The following is a 12,793-nucleotide window of genomic DNA, read 5'->3' as shown; positions in this document are numbered from 1 at the left end:
TTCCCAGACCATGAGAGGATGGGAGGGCTGCTTTCTGAGCTGCTCTGAGACCATCTCTTGCTTTCCTCCCTCAAATTACCCTGGGAGGCTGTAATGAGACAGTTTCTCATCACACTTGGGTTTAGATGAGGTTAGGGGATTTCTGCTTCAAACCCACAGAAAAAGAGCTGCAGAATAGAAAACTACTTAGCTGGGGTCTAGAACTGGGTCCTCAGCTATGAGGTATGCCACAGCTTGTATTGCAATCATCTGGCGTCTTTTGTTTCAGTGTTATCCCTTTTGGTGCATGAAGCAAGGACCATGGGAGTTGTCACTATTGGCTATTCTTTTGCTGTCTGAGTCTAAAAGTGACTTGTATCTTGACCTGCTGAATCAGCCAGGTCTTGGCCTTGTTTTTGCCTTGACTTTGTGTGCTTGACATCCATGACTCCCCCAAAGTTAAAAATGACTGATTTAGACACTTAAAATGTTTCAGTGTAAATTTTAAGTGTAAATTTTCAATATGCCACTTTTTATCTTTGTATGTAATGGCATCCATAGAGAATGTAAAGTTTATACCTCACACTAGAAGAACAAAGAGCTAATTGCTCCACACCTCAGGCCCCTCTTGACTTCCCCAAGGTCTGTCACTATTCATGGTTGAATAGCTCTAATTTTAAGTCTCTGACCTATAAAAGTGGAATGATTATCTTGACCTCACAAGACTGTTGTGAAAATTAAGTGATTACATGTGTGAGAAAGCAGTAAGAGAATGAAATATAGTAGACACTAGAAATATGTTTATTTATTCCCTAATTGGTCTTTTTATTATCATTGCTGTCTAGCAAACTACCCCAACAATTTATTATTTCTCACAATTTTCTGGGTTAAGGAGCCTCAGCTGGATAGTTCTTTTACTAGTCTTGCTTGGAGTCTCTCATGTGGTGTAGTCAGATAATAGCGGCCGGGATTGGAACATCCAAGATGGCTTCACTCCCATGTCTGGTGCCTTGGAGGGGATGGTGGGAAGGATGAGCTCAGCTGGATGTTGGGATGGCTGTGTTTTGCTCTCTCCATATGGTCTCAGGGCCTCTCCCATTCCATATGGTCCCTCCTAATGGTCTCTCCTATCCAGTAGAAATAGTCAGATTTTTTACATGGTGCCTCAGGGTCCTGAAAGTACAAAGATAAAAATTGTCAGAACTTTTACCACATTCTATTGGCTAAAGCAAATCATAGGCCAACCCAGATTTAATGTGGGAGGGGATTACAGAGGGAGTAAATACCTCTAGGTATAGTTTATTGGCGGTCATCTTTGGAGACACTCCAAACTTCAATATGAACTCATTTTTGTTTTGAATACCACCTGCCACAGTAAAAATGTTATATATAATCCTCACAATGACTATGAAAAGTAGCTATTTTTCCTCACATATACAAAAATGGAAACCGAGGCTCAGAGAAATTAAGCAGTTTACCCAAATCGAAATTAAGTGGTGAAACCTGGATTCCAAGTGAGGATTTTGTCTGGTGCTAAAGCCTGACCCATTTCGCTGTACCACATCGCTTACCCTACACAGTAGCATTCCAGCAGACCTGCCTTATTTGTCGTGTTCAATCCACTTCATTATCAGTGATTTGAAGATTTGTATGGGAGACATCAGAAATGCCCATTTCTAGATTTCAAGGACTAACAAAGTGATAGCCAAAATTTCATATAGAAAATAAACAACAATATAAACACATGAAATATTGTATATTTATATATAATGCACAGAGCTTGATATAGAAATATCTTTTCCTTGCTTTTAAAGAAAATTATTGTTTTTTTCAAGAGCATCACTTCAGCTCTGTTTTACTAGGAACATCTCTTCACTGTGTTTTACTAGTTTAAAAATAACCACAAGTTTATTAGAAAATAACATCTATGAATAAGACTTCTCTGGGGTTGAGTAGAGAAAATGCCATCCCTACCTAAAGGTGATGACAGGTAAAACAGTGTTGTTATTGTTTTAATTATCTCAACCTCTTTTTTCTCTAGGCAGAAACAGGAAGTTACCTTGGGATGAGATTTGTCAGTCTTAATTCTTCTGTAGAGTTTCTTGAGTGACCCCTATTAGCTGTGTAACTATAAGATCAGTGAGCAAAGGTGAAGTTTCCGGATTATCTCCCTCTCCCCCTTTCTGGCTTAATGCCAGTTTCTTTTTATGCATAGTTCGGGGGGAAGAGGTATATCCTTTGCGAAAAGGAGATTGGAGCTTTCTGGGAAAGAAAAGACCAAGATTCTAATTTGAGCTACTGAAATTGGAGTCTAGAAAAGCTGTCAGGGTTAACTCGCCAAGGGCATCAATTATCATAAAGGGAAACCCATCTGAAGGGCTGGTGTATCCTCAGCTGATGGCCCAAGTTTGATACAAGGGGCTCAACGTCTGGGCACGGAGGTGATTGAGAGTGGTTAAGAGCCAAAATCCTCAAGTGCCTGCCACTTAGGGAATAGTGTCAGAGCCCGTGTGTGACTGTGGAGCTGCAATGGTAGAATCCAAGCCTGGAGCAACTTCCTTAAGCTGGTTTGTATGTCTGGTCCAGTAAGGGCGCCACCCAGCAGGCTATAGGACTGGGGAGCCTCAGGAGGACAGACACCATGTCTAGCGTATCTCCAGCTATATCCGGGGTGCGTAACCTACTGTCTAGTACATATAAGGTGCTCAGTGAATATCTGAGCATAGAAAATTAGCTAAAGAAAGGATCCAGAATGAATACTCAGTAACGAACACTATGGTAGCAACCACAGCAATCATACTAAACTAAATAGTATAAATAGACTAAACTCTATTTCCTTCCCTGGTATAGGAAAGCAGGATTGCCCTGACTTGGACTGAATTCTTGGACTATTCAGGTGGGAGAGATAGGGAAGCCTTGAGAAGATCCAGTCTAGTTATTTACCATCAATTGAATGGAAAAATAAAAGAAATATGACTGTATTTATATCCTAAACATATCATGCAAGCCTTACGAGTTGCATAAGGTATTATTTCAGTTATCTGCAATGTGTAGCTCACAGATGACAATTGCAAGGTTCTGACTCCCTGAAAGGACATGCCTGAACAAGGCTTAATTCAATCAGGTGTACCACTTAATACATATTCTTAAATCTTTTACATAAGAAATAGTTCCTTATGCCAAAATGGGCCCAGATTACTTTCCAGGTATAAATGAGAAACACAGCATTTCTAGTTCCCCTAACAAAATCTCCGAGTCAGGCCAATTCCCCATATTAGTGAAGACACAGCAAACATTGTATAGTATCTTGAGCTCACAATGATTGGTAGGTAAATAGTTTGAAGTAAAAATATTAGTTATAAATTATTTGATGAGGTTTTGTGGAGTTAACAATTACTACTTAAAAATTACGTTCAAAACTTAGAAAGTATAGGTGAATATTTTTTAAAATAAAATAAATTTTCTTGAGAACTAAGGGGGTAAATGATATTTTAATAAATTCACTTACATTTTAAATGAAGTAGAATACTGAATTTGTCATTTAAAAATTTTCTCAAAAAAATCAGTTGATAAAGTGAATATACTTTTTTAAAGCTAATATTGAGGTTTGATTTTTTTTTTTTTTTTTTTTGCTTGTGCACATTATATGGTAGAACGATCATGGAACTGTTTTGGTGAGACAGACCTTGTTTGAAAGCTTGGTGTTGAAACTTGGTTTGTTTATCTGTAAATGGAAATAATAAAACCTGGCTCAAAAAGTTGCTGTGAGAATTAAATGTAAAGAACAATGCTTGACACACAAGAGATGCTTAGTAACTACTGGTTCTCTTTTGGGGAATCACTAAGACTGCTTTTACAGGAAGTGGACTTGGCCCAGTGGTTAGGGTGTCCGTCTACCACATGGGAGGTCCGCAGTTCAAACCCCGGGCCTCCTTGACCCGTGTGGAGCTGGCCATGCGCAGTGCTGATGCGTGCAAGGAGTGCCCTGCCACGCAGGGGTGTCCCCGCGTAGGGGAGCCCCACGCGCAAGGAGTGTGCCCCAGTTAGGACAGCCACCCAGCACGAAAGTTCAGCCTGCCCAGGGATGGAGCCACACACACGGAGAGCTGACACAGCAAGATGATGCAAGAAAAAGAAACAGATTCCTGTGCCACTGACAACAGAAGCAACAAAGCAGAACACACAGCAAATAGACACAGAGAACAGACAACTGTGGCAGGGGGGAGGGAGAGAGAAATAAATAAATAAATAAATCTTTAAAAAAAAAAAAAAGACTGCTTTTACTCACAAAGCTGCAGGCAGTGCCCCTGCCTCTCCCAAGCCCTTCCCTTGCTCTGACCACCTTGAAACTAATCTTTCAGCTGTCTGACTGCAGAAAATGAAACAGTTTGGATTGCAGGAAACACGACAACAGCAATGAACTTCAGACACTAGCTATTCCAAGTATCAATCTGGCTCCCAGTCTGCCCCTCACTTCCTCCACCAGAGAGCCTACTAATGCTTTTCTGCTCCCCTTGTCCTGACTATAAAACTCAACCAACCTCTTGCCTTCCTTGAAGTTGAGGTAGTCTTTCTCTCCTACTGCAGCGGCCCCTGAATAACGTCATCTTCGCCAATTTGACATTATCAGGTAGTTTTTTCTTTGGCAGGAAGACTGTGTTCTAGTTTGTTTAAGGAAGACCTTTAAGAGAGAACGTGGCCTGCCAGCTTTCTGAAGGCTATGCTTTCCAACCTGACCTTCCCCCACCAAACCCGAGCACTTGAGCACCTGTTAAATATTACCGCCTGGGGAGGGGATGTGGCTCAGGTAGTTGAGCATCAGCCTCCCACACGGGAGGTCCCGGTTTCAGTTTCCGGAGGTTCCTTAAGAAAAAACAAAATAGACAGTGAGCGCAAACAATGAGGAAGACGGAAGAGGGAGCCTTTGACCTCAGTAAGTCTGTGGAGGGCTGAGGAAGGGCCTGTCTCGTGCTACAGAATGAGTAGCCAATGGAAGAGCACCATCCTTCCCCTAAAACTTCTAGTGGTAACAGTGGAGGCTGTCACAAATAGAACTGATACTGTGCCCAGGAAGCAGCAAGTTCAAGTAGGTCATTAGTAGTGGAGGCAGCAACGCAGCAGAATAAGGTCAGAGCACACCAACAGCCTGTCCCTCAGCAATACCCTTAAATAATCCTTGGGCCCTGGGCATCATTTTGAAGAAAGATAATTTCTAGCAGTTAGGTTGGTGGGAGCACAAAATAACTTAATTTAGGCTTCATCATAATGTGTCATTAACTTTTAACCACATGCATGATTTGTTTCACAGTCTGAGATAGCTTCTGTTTCATTGATTTGATTGAGGAAGAGATTGAGAAAATGTCAAGACTACCCTCCTCAGATATTAGATTAGGAATATCTGAGAACAAGGATAGGAAGGAGCGAAAGAGAGAACCCAAGGACTGAGGATAAAGAATAGCGATAGCTCTGGGGTAAGAAGAATTTAGGAGTTTTTTTTCCTCTGCTTTCACTTTCCATCCAGTTTCCTTCCCCAGTTCCATGGTTAAAGATTGAGGACAATAAGTCTTACTAGCTTTCCTGACATCCATGCCAGTAGTGGTGTAAAAGAAGTCACATCCTGCTCTGAAATTGGAGTCCAATAGGTCATTGGTTGCATATTGAATTACTCATCACAATTCTTTGCCCTTCACTGTATCTAACCCCTTTGAATGACTTTGCAGTTCTTCCCACAAAAGCAAAATCTATGTTCCCTCTCTTTAACTTTGGGCTTGGTCCTATGGCTTACTTTGGAATATTAGCAGATGTGATACAAACAGGGGCTTGAAAGGTACTTGTTCAGTGAGCTTGCCCTCTTGCATTCCTGTCAAGGCCATAAGACTCATTCGCCCCGGTTAGCTACTTCCCCCATTCTGGGTCCCAGAATGAAAGCACCCAGAGCAGAGACCTGAGCTGGCTAGACCCACAGCGTGACTAGAGCTGCCCTCCTGGGCCCATCCTAAAGAAGACCCCTACCTAATCTGCAGACATTTGAGCAAATAAATGTTGTTTTAAACTGCTGAGTTTTGGGGTGGTGTGTTACACAGTAGTAGCTATTTCTGCAGAAGGGAGGTAGCGAGAAAGGAATGCTTTTCCATAAGGATCCATCTGTCCCAGGGGAAATGCCGCTTCATCAGGGAAGGGAGGAGAAGAGAGATGATGGTGCCAGAATGACTAAGGCTGTGGCAAACAAAATGAGAGGAAATAAAATCAGAGGATTACCACCCTGTAAGTGTGGGCTGGGCACAGTGACTTCCTTACAAAGGGTAAAATATGGAAAGGGGGCAAAATAGTAACTTTACAGTGGAGAACTCTGACAAACACTACCTCAGCCAAGTAATAAATAGCAGCATTATTCATAACTTTCAAAAGATGAAGCAACCCAAGTGTTTATCAACCAATGAATGGGTAAACAAAATGTGGTATATTCATGCAATGGAATATTGTACAGCTATGAAATGGAAGGAAGTTCTGATACATGCTATAACATGGATGAACCTTGAAGACATCATGCTGAGTGAAACAAGCCAGACACAAAACAACAAATATTGTATGATCTCACTGATATGAAATAATTAATATAAGAAAATTCATGGAGTCAAAAACTAGAATACAGGTTACCAGTGGTTAGGGTGGGGGTAGGAAATGAGGAGTTAATGCTTAATTAGTTCAGAGCTTCTGTTTGGGGTGATGGAAAAGTTTTGGTAATGGATGGTAGTGATGGTAGCACAACATTGTGAATGTATTTAACACCACTGAATTGTATACTTGAAAGTGGTTAAAATGGAAAACTTTAGGTTGTATATATGTTACCAGAACACAAAACTTAAAAACCAGATAACTGTACAACACAGAGTGAACTCTAATGTAAACTATTGACTATAATAAATAGTAAAATTATAAAAGTCTTGTTTCATTGATTTGTAAGACAGGTACGACACAAATGCAAAATGCTAATCATAGGGAAAGTTGTTGGGGGCTATGTGGGAACTCTACTTTCTGCATGATTTTTCTGTAAACCTACAACTTCTATAATGAAAAAAAAATCAGAGAAATAATTATGAGTAGTTTTATTATCCAAATCGTCACTTCTATAAAAAGGCTTTTTTTTTGCTTTGATTTCATTCTATCATGCCTCAAGGCCCTCCCCTCTTCAACAGCTTTGATAAAGTGCCTTCCGTTTATCTTCTTACCTGTCATTTGCTCCCATGTGTCCTGCTCTCAGCCTAGCGCATCAGAGCAGATTTCCTGCTTCCTGATTGAGGGGTTCCAGTAGGCAAGCTACCCCAGGCAGGACAAGACACCTGCCAAGTCACTATCATCTCAGCAACTCAAATTCTGTCACCTTAAAAGAGCTCATCTTCTTCCTCAGAAAAAAAAACGATTATTTCTTTGAGGAAACATGAAAAGAAGATGCCATTCTTGACTGGTATTGACTATCATAGACTTTAAGAACGTAACAAGACTCTGGAAAACATCTTGTCCAAACCTCTCATTTTAAAGATGAAGAGATGGGGGACCAGAGAGGGTAAGGTTAACACAGATAGGCTCAGAGCCAGATTCCCTGATTCGGAGATCATGTAGACAGTTCATGCTACAAAATCTTGAGGGAAATAATGACCTAGATCAACTACATTCATTTCAGGAAATACTTATTAAGCATCCACTCCGAGCAAAGCCTGGTGCTAGATGCCAGAGACCATAGAAACAGGAGCAAGAACAGCACATCCGGGGAACTTCCAATGGGCGGAAAAACGGTAATGTAAAGAAGAGTAGTGCAAGTGCCCTGAGAGGTGTACATGGTGAAGAGGGAGATGTGACCCCCACATCTAAGGATATCATGAAGGGAGGTATCTTTTGCAGTGGACTTGAAGGAAGGATGAGATTTTGGTAGTTAGAGAAGGAGGAGAAAGACATTTTAGGCAGAAAAAGGGCACAGGCCAAGGCAGAAATGTGGGGAAGTACAGACTGAATTTGAGGAAGAGAAAATCATCTGGTTTGGTGAAAAAATTTTTACAAAAATAGGCCAGCAAAATACCATGGAGGTCTTTGACTGTCGCTTTGGTATAAAATTCTGTAAGTATCAAGGACTGCTTGGTTTGAGCCACTTGGAGTAAAGATGTAGGACTTACCAGGCTTGGTGATTTCCAGTGCAGAGTGCTAATGTCTAAGCCACTGTTAATACCCAACATGGAGGCGCAGCAAAAGATGGCCTGGGGCAAGGCATGTTTGGACCCCTCAAATGAGGCAAGAACAGACTAGTCTATGAGAGCTTAGGGTTTATCTGGAACAACAGAAGCATAACCAAAATAACTGCTAAATGTGTGAGCCAAGAGGTGTGGAGTATGCATCAGGATGAAGCCACAGCTGCAGAACATGCAGCCAGTTGAGGAATCAATATATCCTCCTGGTCCTATTTCACCGGTTGAACCCTGATACAAGGGATATGAAAGAGTTGAAAGAGTAGTAATTAAGAGGTAGTCTGACTTTAGAGAGAGGTTTGTTTTGCTTTCCTTCCATCAAATGACGTGGGACTTCGATGGGACTATTCAGAGTTTTTCATGTTGCTCCATGACGCTGGGGACAGTGTGGCCTGATAAGGACTAGAGTTGGTTGGTGGGCTGGCTAGTTTAGCAGAGGAGCCACCTAAAACCTGGGCTGAGATTTTCAAGTAAAGATACAAATTGAATATACACTGACATCTGTGCCCTTGTGAAAAACAATTAAAATGACACTAAGTGGCTTTTCTAAGAAGTCCTAAATCCATAGTGCGATATATCAGTCAGCATTCTTCAGAGGAACAGAACCAACAGGATATGTGTATGTGTGTGTGTATAAAGAGATTTATTATGAGTAATTAACTTGTGCAATGATGGGGGCTGGCAAGTCCAAAGACCTTAGGGCAGGCTGGAAAATCTGGTAAAGGTTATTTTGAAATCTTGAAATCTTGAGTTTGCATCCCTTAGGGGAAGCTGATAGGCTAGAAATTCCAGCAAGAAAGGATGTTGAAGGCTTGAGGCAGAAATCCTTCTTACCTCTGGAACCCTCAGTTCATGCTGTTAAGACTGCCAACTGATTACATAAGGTCCACCCACATTTTGAAGGGCAATCTCCTTTACATAAGGTCCCTTCTATGAAATTACCTCCACTGTAACAGCTAGGCCAGTATTTAACCAAACAACTGGACACCACAACCTAGATAAGTTGACCCATAAAATTGACCATTACAGATGGGAAGACTAGGAAAGGAGACATAGGAGCAAAATTTTGATAGGAAGCAAACAAAGGAATGGTAAAAGACCTAGCAGACTCTATCAGTATCATCTGAATGCATAACAAGCTATTTGGGAAAAAAAGAAAAATTCTCCCTGTTCCCTTATGGGAACAACAGAGATTACAAAAATTTAACTCTAAATTTTTAGAGGCCTTTGGAAAAATGCAGATATTCACTGCTTTAGTATTAAGTTACTCTGAATTTTCAAAAACACTTAATAGTGTTAGAAAATATAATCAAGTTTGATACCACTATAAAGTACAATCATACCAATAGCTAGGTCTGCCAGCTCCAAATGTGTCCTTTTTGCCTACTCATTTTTGAAAATGGTTCTGAGACCCTTAAATATTTTTCCTTTCTAGCTGGTGCAATGTGACACTTTGTCAGTAGAGGGGTGTTGGAAAAACACTTCAGGAGGAAAAAGGGGTGTTTGTTCTTGGTTTTATGCACTTCTCCAACAAGCTCCTGTAGTGCATAGGGTACGGTGTATGCATGTGGGGCAGGGGCGATAGCATCCAGAAGCCAGCAGTGCCCCCAGTCGCACACCCCAGCTTGGAGCCGTTTCGTAGCCTAGTGCTTCCACTGAGTCTCAGCAGCATTCCCCAGCACTCTAGAGGATGAAATTCCAGCAAATTCTAGAAGGTGTGGCAGCCATCTTATGAGTCACAGCCAAGCTCTCTCCTACAAGATCTGGCTCTCAGCCTGCTCGGGGGTGGGGGCTTTTCCTTTGATGCCCTTCTCAGCTCTAGGGATAGTGGCTTGTCCTTATATCTGCTATTCCTATATACTTTAGAATTCTTACTTCTTGCCTAGTCAATCCCTCATTACCCCAAGCCCTCATTTAGGTAATAATTCTTTTTATTAAACTTTCCCTGTTGGTACAGGAAGAAAACATTGAATAAGAGTCAAACATTAACTTTGTTCAATTTTATTTTGAAAGTACTGATGGAACTATTTGTATAAATCTGTTAAGAGTTTAATGGAAAGCAGTCCTCTTCTTTCAAGTTCTGAAACACTTGTGAAGCGAGATCAGAGTATTGCCTTTTTTATAGACAAGAGCTAAGGTAGAGGATATGATTTAAGTGAGTGGTATCAGTGGGCGTCCTAATGTTGAACCCTAGAATTACTGACTCGCCTTCCCAGGCACAGGTAGTGGTGGATCGCAGCAGGTCTTCCAGAAGGTGGAAGGCTGTTTCTCCTGGCTTACTACATGGTAGAGAGCAAGGGAGAGTACAGCTCTCTGAAGGCCAACCGCTTCGAAGAGGGGGGGGGGCGAAGGGACTGGGTCCCCTATATCCAGTTTCTTCTTCCAAACCCTCTGATTAGGTAAACCACTCCTCCCCCCACACCCTGAGAGGGGGGAGTGGTTATGGAGACTCCAGGAGCATTATACCACGATATCTGCCACGTGCCACGATATCTGCCACGTGCTTCCCCCCTTAGCAAGGTCCATGCCATTTTTGTGTTGTTATTCTGAGTTTCACAGAATTAATTACAAACGGACAGGTACAGCTGGATTATTACATGCATCAGCTAAAAATCCCATGTTGTTTTATATTTACAAACTCTCCCAACACCAATACGGAAAACAAGAGGTATGTTTTTTTTTTAAGCATAAAATCAAGAACAGAAAATTCAGAAAGGTGTTACTTCAGAAAATTATCCATTGTAACAGACACCAATTCTGACTGGTTCAAAAAGAAAGGGAATTTATGGAAATGATATTGGGCATCTCAGAGAATTTCAGGGAAGACTGAGGAACCAGTATCAGAAAACGTGCAAAAAAAGAAGGACACTGCTCACCACAGTCTCCACAGTCAAGCTGGTCAGGAGGACCCACTGCCATCTCTGTGGACACTGAGGCTGTGGTTTTCACCCCCCGTCCTGGACATACTCCTAGTCTTTGCCCCCTGGAAAATAGATGCGGAAGCCACAGCAGCCACTCGCAGAAAGAATTCTCTACTTCCCTTGCTTCTTTGCATGACTAGCTTCAGATTCAAAGTCATGGGCAGACTGAATCCAGATCATGTGATTTCTCCTTGTTAGGTGATCTGGGAAAGTGAATATCTGATGTCCTCATCTTTTAATGTGGGAGGAAGATATTGAGAAACACCCATGAGGAATTCCCTAAACAGGATATAGACAAGCTAAGAAGTCAAATGAAAAAAATATGACAAAACAGAAAGTTAATAAACGTTTTTCTTCATCCCAACCAGCAGAATCGTTAGGAAATACCTAAAATAAGAAACATTAACATTTTCATGTATATTATATCTTGCATTTTTATTGCTTTTTAAACTGGAAGTATTTAATGTATGGTAGCTATAGTTTGGCTTCCCTTTCTTGGTTCCTAAACTGAGTCTCAAGCCAATATTCAAAACTGACTACCAAACCTTTATTTTTTTCTTCCTGTCTTTTTCTCAAAGTATGCAGCCTTGGCAAAAATGTTGATAACAGCTCTAGGCATATTTCCCTTTAATTATTTTTTATCTTAACATTTGGTACAATTTTGGACTCAGCTTGAGAGTGAGGTTATTCTGGAATATAAAAATTGGTATTTTAAAACAACTTTTGCATAATGGAATTTAGTTTGCTAGGTTAGAAGCTACGAGAGTTATCGCGTGGGAGCTTATTGTGTACATGGTAAACACACCAATCTTGGGCAGGACATTTGTGCACATTAATCCTGGGCAGGACACTGTGTCAAAGATATTTACAAAAGGTGGTTTTTAAGATGTTTATGAACTGACATTTCCTATTTTTTATTACATATTTTATTTGTCTGCACTTTACCAGTCATATTAGAAACTTGGCATTCTGATTTCATGTGTGCATCATAAACTCATAGTATGTTCTTTGCCTGTTACTAAAACCTGGCTATAAGACCATGTACCAATCCTTGAGCAAGTTCAGCTCCTCAAAGAAATGAAAACTGTCTTGTGTTGCCCACTGGGATAAGCTATGTAGCTTCCCTTTCCAATGTCTACCACCCCACACCATCTATAAACACAACTGTGTTTTTTTTTCCTTTTTTTAGGTAGAATAGTGAAGAGAGCATGGGTTTTGGAATAGAAAACCAGGGTTTGAATCTGGCTTTGCCACTTAACTGTGGGCAAGTGCTTTAGTTCACTAAAAGCTATTGGGAGCAATATGCCAGAAATGGGTTGGTTGGCTTTTATCATGGGAATTTATTAGTTTAAAAGCTTACCAGTTGGAGGCTTCTGGTAATTCTGGACTCTTGCCACCTTACAGGGCACAGTGGTGGCTCTCCTTTAGGCCTCATTACTTTCAGCCTCGGTCTGCTCTGTCTGTGGCTTTTCTCTCTTCTAGGTTTTTCAAGTTCTGGAGGTTTCTTTCTATCTCTGTGGCATTTCCCCCTGTGTCTACAGGTTTTATTCCTCTGTTTATAAAGGTCTCCAGTAAGAGGATTAAGACCTACCCTGGGTCCTGCAATCTAATCAAAGACCTTCAATTGAAGTAATTTAATCCAAAGATCCCACCTAC

At 41.1% G+C, this 12,793-nt stretch overlaps 1 protein-coding gene across 4 annotated transcripts in view; it reads left to right on the top strand.

Annotated features, from left to right (window-relative positions):
- Positions 1-12,793, top strand: part of HMGCS1 (3-hydroxy-3-methylglutaryl-CoA synthase 1) — a 70,082-nt gene that overhangs the window by 2,813 nt on the left and 54,476 nt on the right. The gene's annotated exons all lie outside the window — the stretch shown is intronic.

The sequence above is a fragment of the Dasypus novemcinctus genome, chromosome 2 (genome assembly GCF_030445035.2).
Source record: "Dasypus novemcinctus isolate mDasNov1 chromosome 2, mDasNov1.1.hap2, whole genome shotgun sequence".
Classification (NCBI taxonomy): Eukaryota; Metazoa; Chordata; class Mammalia; order Cingulata; family Dasypodidae; genus Dasypus; species Dasypus novemcinctus.
The sequence above is the reverse complement of the archived record's forward strand: the minus strand, read 5'-3'. Positions and strand labels throughout refer to the sequence as shown.